At 50.2% G+C, this 11,651-nt stretch overlaps 1 long non-coding RNA gene across 1 annotated transcript; it reads left to right on the plus strand.

The window, feature by feature from the left end:
* Window positions 1-1,590: 1,590 nt before the first annotated feature.
* On the plus strand, window positions 1,591-11,449 carry LOC122907531. Its single transcript, XR_006384723.1, has 3 exons — window positions 1,591-1,681; window positions 9,506-9,694; window positions 10,899-11,449. It is a non-coding gene; the product is annotated as an uncharacterized LOC122907531 (long non-coding RNA).
* Window positions 11,450-11,651: the final 202 nt, after the last annotated feature.

Genomic DNA, 11,651 nt, shown 5'->3' on the forward strand with positions numbered 1-11,651 from the left:
GGGCCTTGAACATGAGACCTCTGAGTGCATTCCAGAAGCAAGCACAGTGGTTTCCTCAGGACTCCAGGCTCCCTGTCGGGGGAGGAATTTTGTTCTTAGAGCTTTGCTCACGTGGTGTGGTTCTTCTTCTCAGCTGACGCTGAGAACCTCCTGCCTTACCCACGAGCCTCCCAGGTAGGCGCCCACCTCTGCCATGGGCACCTCAAACTCTCCAAACCCCCGGCCTGACGGCCCACTTCCCTGACAGCTTCCTTCCTGTGACATCCCGGCTCAGCCACCTCGCCTCTGGTCAGAACTCCTGCCGTGGTCTTTTATCCCGATATGCTCTCCATCTGGTAGTCAGTGGATCTTTCTTTTTAAATAAATTTTATTTTGTTTACCATAACGATATACATACTTCTACTTAAAAATCAGTTTTATTTATTTTTTTGAAGATTTTATTTTTAAGGGGCACCTGGGGGACTCAGTCATTAAGCATCTTCCTTTGGCTCAGGTCTTGATCCTGGGGTCCTGTGATCAAGCCCTGCGTGGGGCTCCCTGCTCAATGGGAAGCTGCGGCTCCCTCTCGCACTCCCCCTGCTTGTGTTCCCTCTCTCTGTCTCTCCCTATCAAATAAATAAATGAAATCTTAGAAGGAAAGGAGGAAAGGAAGAAGAAAAAGAAAAACAGGTTTCTGTTTCTGTTCACTGGCTTCTCTCGGCTTTCATTCACGCATTCATTCATTCAACGGATCCAGAAGGAGGGGAAGACACTTGCATGGGTGTGGGGACATACACAGAAGACCAAACGCTCAGAGCAAGGACAGGGGGCCCCAAGAGTGCACTGGGGGCCCCCAAGGCAGGGTCATCTCCATCTGATTCAGTCCCCTGCCTCATGGCAGCTACTGGGCCAGGGAGGGAGACCTTGTGGTTTCCCATGACAGAGGCAGGACCAGGGAAGATCTGGCCCGGAGCCAGGTCCCTGCGGGAATTCTCCATGTCCCCTCCACCCTGGCTAACCGCTGCAGCGTCCCCTCTGTGCTCCACGACCTCAAGCAGGCCACTTCCTCTCACTGCTGTCTCCTGAACCCACTCCAGTTATCCTCCAGATCAGTGGGGTGGCCTCAGGCCACCTTGCAGAAGCTCCTGACCACCCTCAGCTGATTTGGTCCCCAAGGCCCCCCTCCTTCCCCTCCCAAACTAACTCAGCTCTCCCCTCTGGACACCCCTTCCCAGCTTCGAGTTGTCCTAAGGCTAGCCCCTCTTCCTGGGGTCCCTCTTCCCAACTTCAAACTCCAGGCCACACACCCGTGCCTCCCAAGGCCTCCCTAAGCTGCCCGGCGGGGGGAGGGGCAGGGGAGCTGTGATGCTGTATCCCACAGGCTTGCTGTGCACCCTAAATTCCCCAATGTTTCCAAGAGGGCAATCTTCATTTCTACGAACTGAGCCAGCAGCGAGGGTGGGCTGCACCCTGCGCAGGCTGTCGGGCTCCCTGAGACACTAGGCTCTGGGTCAGCGCCCTTGAGTTAATGCGCAAGTGACTGAACCTGCCCTCTGCCCAGAAAGTTCCACGCCGCTTGGAGGGAGGGCACGTCTGGGGGTACTTCCGGGCCCCTGCCCCAAGCAGAGGGAGGCCACGGCCCTGCTCTGCAGAGCCCGCGGGCGGCAGGGGAAGCGCGGGAAAGCGCTGAGTCACGTTCAGGGTATGGGGCCCCGGGGGAGCGCGGCTTTCCGGGCGGACAGGTGCTGCGGGAGCGCGCGGGGGTTTGGGGCTGCGAGGGGGCGCGCCCCAGGATGGGTGGGTGCAGGGGGCGCTGCTGCGTCCGGGGTGGGGGGCGGGGAGCGCGCGCACGGACCGCTCGGGGTGGGGTGCGGTGCAGAAGCCGGGGGCGCGCCCGGGGGTTCGCCCAGCACCCCCGAGGGCAGCCTGGCCTCCGGCGTCCTCGGTAGCCAGGAGCCGCGGGATCGAAATGCGGCGGGTGCCCGCGGTTGAGATCGCCGCGCGCGCTGGCCCGGACCCCGCTCCGCGAGCCCCTCCGCCCCCGCCCCCAATCGGCCGCCCCCGCCCCGCTCCCTCCCGGCTTCTGCCCGCATCCCCGTGCGCTCCCGAGCGTTCCTCATTAGCTGGCTTCGTCTCCGTGTTACTCTCTTCAGGGACCCCTCTCGCCCCCACCCCTTTTCCACCCGTCCACCTGCCCTTGACCTTTCCTGGCACCCCCGGGACATTCTCGCAGGTTCCAGTCTCCGGGAGCCGCGGACACGTCGTGGGTGTCGGGCGCCCCCTCGCGGCCCCGTGCGCCCGGCCTCGGTCGGGGGAGGAGACTGGGCACTCGCCCCGCAGCCCCCCTACCTGCCCGGCGGCCGGGGGTGCAACTTCGGGGTGAGGGCGGGATCGCGCGCCCCCCAGCGGCCCCGCTCGCAGGGTTCTGGGAAGCTGAGGGCCGCGTCCTCTAGAAGGGACTTTGAGACTGCGGATGCCCCAGGAGAGCGGGCTGGAGAAGGCACAGAGAGAGACAGAGACAGAGAGAAGGGGCTGCGTCTTCCATTTCTTCACACGGTTTTCCAGTTTTCTGTAGAGCCCCCTGGGACATGCGTGGCCTGACATGAAGGGGAGGGAAAAGGGGTGAGAGGGAGAGTTCTGGCCGGCACAGAAATGGGGAACTGAGTCAGGAGTAAAGGGACAGGGAATAGCCCCCTGACCCTGGACGCTCTGGAGCCATGAGGAATCATGTGGCCTTTAGGGACTGGCCTCCCCAGCTGGCTTCCTGCCAGGCCTTAACCCTGGGATCAGAAGCCAGTCCCTGCCTTGTCCAAGCAGGGCTGACTGGGAGCTAGGGTTTGAAAAACTCCCTCAAATGTTGGTTGTCCTCTTGGATCCGCACAGCGGAGAGCCTCTTGCCAAGGTGGCTGGTGTCCGAGTTGGTGGCCCACGACAAGACCTCTCCGGAGTCCTGGAAGCAAAAGTTCCCTGGGCAACATGGGACAACATGGGCTGTGGCATGTGTAGGGCCACAGGGCACGGCACCAGCCAGGCTGCTTCAGGTGCTGTCAGTGACTTGAGACTGGTTTGGGACAGACAGCAGGAAGTAGGGGGTTCCGAAGGTTCTGGATAAACCAACATTTTGGAACTCAGAACATATTCCTGCCTCCCTACCCCCCCGTAGCTTTGTTGAGATTTAGAACACATTTCTAAAGGTTTTTTTTAAAAAAAATTATTTATTTGAGAGGCACCTGGGTGACTCAGTGGGTTAAAGCCTCTGCCTTCCGCTCGGTTCATGATCTCAGGGTCCTGGGATTGAGCCCTACATCGGGCTCTCTGTTCAGCAGGGGGCCTCCTTCCCTTCCTCTCTCTGCCTGCCTCTCTGCCTGCTTGTGATCTCTCTCGGTCAAATAAATAAATAAAATCTTTTTAAAAATTTATTTATTTGAGAGAGAGAGGGAGAGAGCACAGGGGGAGAAGGAGAAAGAATACAGACTCCCCGATGAGTGGGGAGCCTGACTTGGGGCTCGATCCCAGGATGCTGAGATCACGACCCAAGCTAAAGGCAGATGCTTAACCGACTGAGCCACCCAGGTGCCCCTAGAACACATTTCTAAGCAGTGGTAGCTGCAGACACCTATATAGTTCCATATTAATATGCCCCGTTTATAGCCAAAAAGGCCAGTGAAGATCTGGGGTGGGCACTGCTGAACATTGCTTGAGCACCTGTTGTATGCCAGGCCCTTTATGTATGCTGTGTCACTTATTTCTGGACGTGTGTTGGTCAGCGGGACCTTCCCTTCCCTCAAGAGCTCAGCTAGTGGCCGGCGGGGCTGGGAGCAGGCCAGGGCCATGGCACCTCCCAGCCCAGCTCTCAGCCCTGCTCTGTGTCAGCGTCGCACCAGCTGGGGTTTCAACAGGAGCCGGCCACCTCACGGAACAGACTCCTTGGAGGAGCTGTGTCCAAGGCCAGGCTGCCACCTGCTCCACAGACCTCTCCTGGGGCCCACTCTGCGTAAGGTGACAAGGCGGGCGGGGTGGAAAGCAGGGGTGACGAAGTCCCGGAGCAGGTAGCGATTCTCCTCAGCCACTCCTTGCTGTTGTTTCTATTCCTTGTGAGTAAGTTGCTGGGATTCGAAGAACAGAGAGGCTCACCATTGCCTCCAAAGACACCCCCTGACCGCTTTCCCCTCCTGTCCCCACTCGGAGACATGGACCCACCCGGTCAGCCTTGGGCTTCAGTGCTCTCTCCGTGCTCCCGCTCCCGCTCCCCCCTCATCCTCCTGCTTGAGCCATTGCGCGCTTTTGATCGGGTCATCAGAGACTCGTCTGTGTCGGACCCAGGCTGGGTGTGGGGGAGGCAGCCCGATAAAGGGCAGCGCAGGCCTTCCTGTCCCCCGCCTCACACCATCAGCCCTGGAGGCCAAGCTTCCCTCTGGCTTTTGTCACTCAACTGTGAGGATGGTTGCTTCTTGCCTGCCTTTGATCTGCCCAGCCGGGGCTCCCTGGGGTCCGGCCACTCCTCAGCTCTAGCCTTTGCCTGAGTCTCTTCCTGGCAGCAAATCCGGCTCTCTGCTGGTCACTGCGCGGGCTCCACCAGGAAGGCTCTGGGCCGGCTTTCCAGACCCCCTCTCCGAAGTCACACTTTGCCTCCATCCCTCAAGGGGACAGGGTCCCAGCCTCTTTGAAGACCTGAATGCAAACCGGTTTACTCAGGAGAGGGCATTCAATTTGCAATGTGACAATGATTTTAAAGTTCACCAAATAAATAAATAAATAAAGCAGAGAATATCTAGAAAGTTTTTTTGAGAAGAAAAAAAAGGCCAAGGAGGAAATATGCAACATTACGTGTGTTAAATAGTTAAAGTTATGTTCCTTTAACTGGTCTGATGCCGCTGGTACTGACAGAGGGAAAAGTAGTTCAGTGGAACAGAATATACTCCCTCAAAATAGGTTAAAATACATGCGGAACATATTTAAGCTATAGGTATCATTTCAAACTAGAGACTGAATGGTGAATTATTGAAGAAATGATATTGGGACCATTGGTTATCCATTTGGGAAAAATCCAGATGGCTCAGTGATGTAAACATCATTGTTATAGTAAATAAATAAATAAATATGAACAAACCGAAGTGGTTTAAAGAGAAAAGAAAAAGAGAGCTTACCTGCAGTGAGCCTTTCCATGAAAAACACAAAATCCAAAAGCTATAAAGTAAAAAGTCTGGTCAATATGAATAAATAAAATAAAATTCTAGGAGAAAAAAATCAGCAGCAACAGAAGTAAGCCACTTAATAATGAAAAAGGAAAAAAAGTGTTTGCACGTAAACGATAAAAGCACATTTCTTTAATATACAAAGGATTTTACAAAACTAAGATTTTACTTATTTATTTGACCGAGAGAGATCACAAGCAGGCAGAGAGGCAGGCAGAGAGAGAGAGAGGAGGAAGCAGGCTCCCTGCCGAGCACAGGGCCCGATGTGGGACTCGATCCCAGGACCCTGAGATCATGACCTGAGCCGAAGGCAGCGGCTTAACCCACTGAGCCACCCAGGCGCCCGAAAGTTATTATATTATTAACTGTCTTCTCTCAACTTTTTTTTTCTGTTCTTTTGTTTTGTTTTTTATTTTAATTTTTAATTAACATATAATACATTATTAGCCCCAGGGATACAGGTCTGTGAATCACCAGGTTTACACACTTCATTTCACATACCCTCCCCAATGTCCATAACCCCACCACCCTCACCCTACCCCTCTCCTCCTGATCCCATCTTGTTTCATTTATTCTTTTCCTATCCCCAAATCTCCCACGTTGCCTCTCAACTTCCTCATATCAGAGAGATCATATGGTAATTGTCTTTCTTTGATTGACTTATTTCGCTAAGCATAATACCCTCTAGTTCCATCTATGTCATCGCAAACGGCAAGATTTCATTTCTTTTGACGGCTGCATCGTATTCCATTGTATATACATACCACATCTTCTTTATCTATTCATCTGTTGATGGACATCTAGGTTCTTTCCATAGTTTGGCTACTGTGTACATTGCTGCTATAAACATTCAGGTGTTCGTGCCCTTCAGATCCCTACACCTGTATCTTTAGGGTAAATATCCAGTAGTGCGATTGCTGGGTCATAGGGTAGCTCTATTTTCAACTTTTTGAAGAACCTCCATGCTGTTTTCCAGAGTGGTTGCACCAGCTTGCATTCCCACCAACAGTGCAGGAGGGTTTCCCCTTTCTCCACATCCTTACCAGCACCTGTCATTTCCTGACTTGTTAGTTTTAGCCATTCTGAGTGGTGTGAGGTGGTATCTCATTGTGGTTTTCATTTGTATTTCCCTGATGCCGAGTGATGTGGAGCACTTTTTCATGTGTCTGTTGGCCATCTGGATGTCTTCTTTGCAGAAATGTCTGTTCATGTCCTCTGCCCATTTCTTGGTTGGATTATTTGTTCTTTGGGTGTTGAGTTTGATACATTCTTTATAGATTTTGGATACTAGCCCTTTATCTGATATGTCCTTTGCAAATATCTTCTCCCATTCTGTCAGTTGGTTTTGCTAACTATTTCCTTCGCTGTGCAAAAGCTTTTGATCTTGATGAAGTCCCAATAGTTCATTTTTGCCCTTGCTTCCCTTGCCTTTGGTGATGTCAGCTGTCCTTTTTATCTCCCCGATTCATTTATTTCATAACCAGAAGTTTATATCTCTTAACTTCCTCAAACTTACTTTTTTTTTTAAGAGAGGGAACAAAGGGGAGGAAGGGGCAGAGGAAGGACGGGGCAGAGGGAAAGAGAGAATAGTAAGCAGGCTCCATCCACCGCGTTCAGCACAGAGCACAACGTGGGGCTCGATCTCATGATCCTGAGATCATGAACTGAGCCAAAATTAAGAGTCAGATGCTTAACAGTCTGAGCCCCCGAGATGCCCCTCAAACTTACTTTTAATTGAAGAAAAAAAATTAAACATGAGATGCCATTTAAACCTCTTTTATAAATGGGCTTTTTAGTCTACAGGAAAAATTGTACAGAAAGTACAGAGTTCCCACATGCCTCCCCCTCTCTCTTTGCAAGAGTGAGGATTCCTACCATGATGTCAGTAGTACTGGTGAGAGTGAACAAGCTTGTCCTGCTCCCCATTTTAGGGTGAAGTATCTAGTTTCTCACTACAAAGTAATGATGTTAGCTGTAAGCTTACTGTAGATGTTTTTATCAAGTTAAAGAAGTTAACTCTTTATTCCTGGTTTTTTGATGAAAATTTGTATGAATGGATGTTGGATTTTATCAAATGCCTTTTTTTGCATCTATTGATATCATCACATAATTTTTTCTCTTTAGCTTATTGATGTGAAGGATTACCTTAATTGACATTTTTTAAAAGATTTTATTTATTTATTTCTCAGAGAGAAAGGAGAAAGAGAGAGAGGATGAGCAGGGGGAGAGGGAGAAGCAGGCTCCCCCCTGAGCAGGGAGCCCACGCAGGACTCAATACCAGGACCCTGGGACCAAGAGTGGAAAGCAGAGGCTTGACCAGCTGAGCCGCCCAGGCATCCCCATAATTGATTTTCAAATGTTGAACCAGACTTTCACACTTGGTAATAAATCTCACTTACATAATAATCCCACGGTGTATAATTCTTTTAGACATTGTTTGATTCGATCTGCTAATATTTCGAGTATTTTTGCATCTGTATTCCTAAGAGATAGTGGTCTGTAGTTTTTCCTTCTTGTAATGTCTTCAGCTGGTTTTACCTTTAAAGTGATGCTGACCTCCTAGAATAGGTCTGGAAGGATCTCCTCTGTTTCCATTTCTAAAACGGAGTGTAGGGAATTGGTATCATTTCTTCCTTAAATCTTTGTAGAATTCATCAGCGAAGTCATCTGGACTTGGTGCTTTCTGTTTTGAAATTAATTACTGATTAAATCTCTGTCATAGATGTAGTTCCATTCAGATTATTTACTTCCCTTTGTGTGGGTTTTGATAGATTGTGTCTTTCAGTAAATTGACCTGTTTCATCGAAGTTATCAAATTTCAGACCATAGAGTTGTTCATAATATTCCTTATTATTAATGTCTATGGGATCAGTAATGATGATCCCGGTTTCACTTCTGATATTAGTAATTTGTGTCTTCCCTTTTTTCTTGACTAGTCTGAGTAGAAGTTACCAATTTTATTGATCTTTTTAAAGGACCAGTTTTGATTTTCTTGATTTTCCCTACTAATGTCCTGTTTTCAATGTCACTGATTTCTTTTTTTTTTTAAGATTTTATTTATTTATTTGACAGATAGATAGAGAGAGAGATATCACAAGTAGGCAGAGAGGCAGGAAGCGGGGGGGGGGTGGGGGAAACAGGCTCCCCGCTGAGCAGAGAGCCCAATGTGGGGCTTGATCCCAGGACCCTGAGACCATGATCTGAGCTGAAGGCAGAGGCTTAACTCACTGAGCCACCCAGACGCCCCTCTCTACAGATTTTTTTTTAAATTTTATTTATTTATTTGACAGAGAGAGATCACAAGCAGGCAGAGAGGCAGGCAGAGAGAGAGAGGAGGAAGCAGGCTCCCCGCCGAGCAGAGAGCCCGATGCGGGACTCGATCCCAGGACCCTGAGATCATGACCTGAGCCGAAGGCAGCGGCTTAACCCACTGAGCCACCCAGGCGCCCCTCTCTACAGATTTTTAAAGTATATGCTTTAATTTAGGAATGTGTAGATGTCCGTACAGGGACAGTCTGTGCAGGAAGTACCAGCCAATATGCATAAGAGTGGAGTTTCCAATAGCAAAAACCTGGGAAGAACCCAAGTGTCCGTTAATGGAGAACGGTGTTGCTATATTGTATCTCTTCCAAGAAACACTGGGCAAAGGACGCAGGAGATCTCTGATATTCATAATGAAAGATGATCAAGGTATAGGGGACACCTGCGTGGCTCAGTGGGTGAAGCCTCTGCCTTCGGCTCAGGTCATGATCTCAGGGTCCTGCCATCGAGCCCCGCATCGGGCTCTCTGCTCTAAAGGGATCCTGCTTTCCCCTCTCTGCCACTCCCTCTGCCTGCCTCTCCGCCTACTTGTGATCTCTCTCTCTGTCATAAATAAATAAAATCTTTGGGAAAAAAATAGTTTGAAAACCAAACCGCAGGTTTGTGCCCACAGGTGTTTCGAAGCTAACTCTATCCTTTGCACTGTCTTCCTTATAAGAAAGCACATGAAAGGCTTGCCCACCCCTGGGCTCTGGACACCTTGGTCCTTTCTCTCATTTTATATCTGTGAGGAGTTCAAAGAAAAGGAAAGAACAAACACCCTCCTGGCCACTCTGTCGGATGGCACTGTTAATGGCTGCTGGTTTCTCAGTGAGCAAAACAGGCTACTTTTGATCATTACCAAAAAAAGGAAAATTTGTTTCCTTGGAAGTGTTTTAATGGAAAGGTAATTTTAACTCATTACCTTTAGAAACTAGAGAAACTGAATCATCCATTTACTTACTGCTTTTGGAGTTTGTGTTTTCCTGTTTTGCAGTGAGTCAGCTATATTTCCGATGCTGTAATTCCAGCCATAGGCATATGTCCCAGCATACAAATGTTCCGGGCCCAGGAAACATTTGGAGGAATTATACACCTGGTTCCTCAGGACGAACACCGATGAATTCCAACGTCTGGAATTAGGAAGCTACCAAACAAATGAATGCACTGTTGGGGGAGAGAGCTCAACCACCCTCCTTTCCCCTGGGAAGAGGATCTCTGTGAGTGGGCAGTGGGGGGCCTGGCGATGATTGCCACCTTTGTGCTCCGCACAAGTTTCTGAGCCAAGGCTCCTGGGGCTGTGACTGAAATGTCACTTGCTCCTCTTTTACTTTTGCTAAAGCAGCCTGTGCTGAGCGTAGCTGAGGAAGGACAGCTTCGACTTCATCAGTGTCTACTTGTCAGCACATGCCTGACATTGGAATGAACATAATTTATTTTTTTAAAGATTTTAATCATTTATTTGAGAGAGAGAGAGAGAGGGTGAGAGGGAGAAGCAGACTCTCCAGTGAGCAAGGAGCCCGAAACGGGGCTCAATCCCAGAACCCTGAGATCATGACTTGAGCTGAAGGCAGACACTTAACTGGCTGAGCCACCCCGGCCCCCCATTTTTTAAAAAATTTTTTATTATTTGAGAGAAAGAGAGGAGAATAATTTAAGCTCATCTTTCATTCTGTTTACCTTTTACTAGACACGATTGTCATAAATAGAACCTGTTTTTTACAACGGGTTTACTTGAAAATCAGATTAGTGGTTTTGCATAGCAGCAAACAACACTCCTGAGCCACCCAGCATGGGGAGGCAGGGAGCAGCCTGGGGGGTGGGGGGTAATCCTCTCCCAGCCAGCTGTGTTGACTTAGTGCACCTGACCTCTCTGAGCCTGAGCTTCCTCATCTGCAGAAGGGAGACAACAGCTGTGCCTGACTTTTAAGTTTATTGTGAGGATTAGACAAGATAACGGGTAAGGGTGGTGTTTGTAACAGATGGACAAACAAGGCTCCCGATACAGGTTAGCTGGCTACCAAATTACAGTTAGTGAAGGAGATTTGAGAAAATATAAAAAAGCACACAAATATGTAGTTTATTTGCAAAAAATGCAATGATATTGTGCCAAGTTCAAAGTATTTGTTCATGAACATAGGGATCTTCAGACTTCTAGAGCAAGACATGATCAATATCTTTCTTGAGCATCTGCCCTGGGCTAGGGGCTGTTCAGAGAGGCAGGTGCTGAAGGGGGCTCTCTAGGCTGGTCTATGGAGTCTAGAGTCATTTCCACCGTAGCCTCCCAGGCCCTCATTCTGTACCGTGGCACCTAACGGTTTAAACACTCGCCTTCGTCCTCAGGACTGCACAAGGACTGCCTCGGTGAAATCATCGCAGCTGCCCTCCCACAATGACTCTTTTTATCTTCCCCATCTCTAACAGGACTGCACTTGGAGATTTCCTTCAATCCCACCTTCCTGGCCACCCATCATATCTGAGATGGTCCTCCTGCCCCAGCAGAAGAGCTCCCCAATCCCTCTCCAGGCTCTGGGTCCCATTTCTTCCTCCTCTCGGATGTGGTGGGTCCTGGGGTGGGGCCTTGGGAACACTAGGGCTTGGTATCCCAAAATATTCTCACCCACCAGCACATGCCTTGTTGTCTATCCTCCCCTGCCTGGATGCTGGACCCACAGAGGAACTGAGCAAAGCCACACGGCTATTTACTTCCCCGAGGACCAGGGCCAGAGGCAGGGTGGGCAGGGAAGGAGTGGAGGAAGGAGTGACATCAGGTTTTGCAGGAGCTGAGTCTTACGGGTAAAGCTGAACCCCCAGCCCCACAGGAACCTTGATCCAGGAACGTCTGCCCTGAAGCTGTGGTTAGAGGCGGCTCTGGGCAAAGGCGTTAGAGGAGCTCATCAACTGGCCACACGTTCTATGTGACACGCTCTGTGCTGCAGCGTGCGGAGCACGCGATATCCGTGCCTGGACACAAAATGCGAACTAGGGAAACAAACTTATGGTCTTCCCCCGCCGCAGTCGGCCGCCACACGAAGCCCGCAAGTGAACTCCAGCTGTCCCGCGGGCGAAAGCGACACCACGCCGCTGGGGAACCTTCTCTGACAAGGCAGTGAAGCCCCACTTGCCACACCCAAGATGGCCACCTGCCTCGACCCATTACTTGGTTCTGCGCAAGCC

The sequence above is a fragment of the Neovison vison genome, chromosome 5 (assembly GCF_020171115.1).
Source record: "Neovison vison isolate M4711 chromosome 5, ASM_NN_V1, whole genome shotgun sequence".
Classification (NCBI taxonomy): Eukaryota; Metazoa; Chordata; class Mammalia; order Carnivora; family Mustelidae; genus Neogale; species Neogale vison.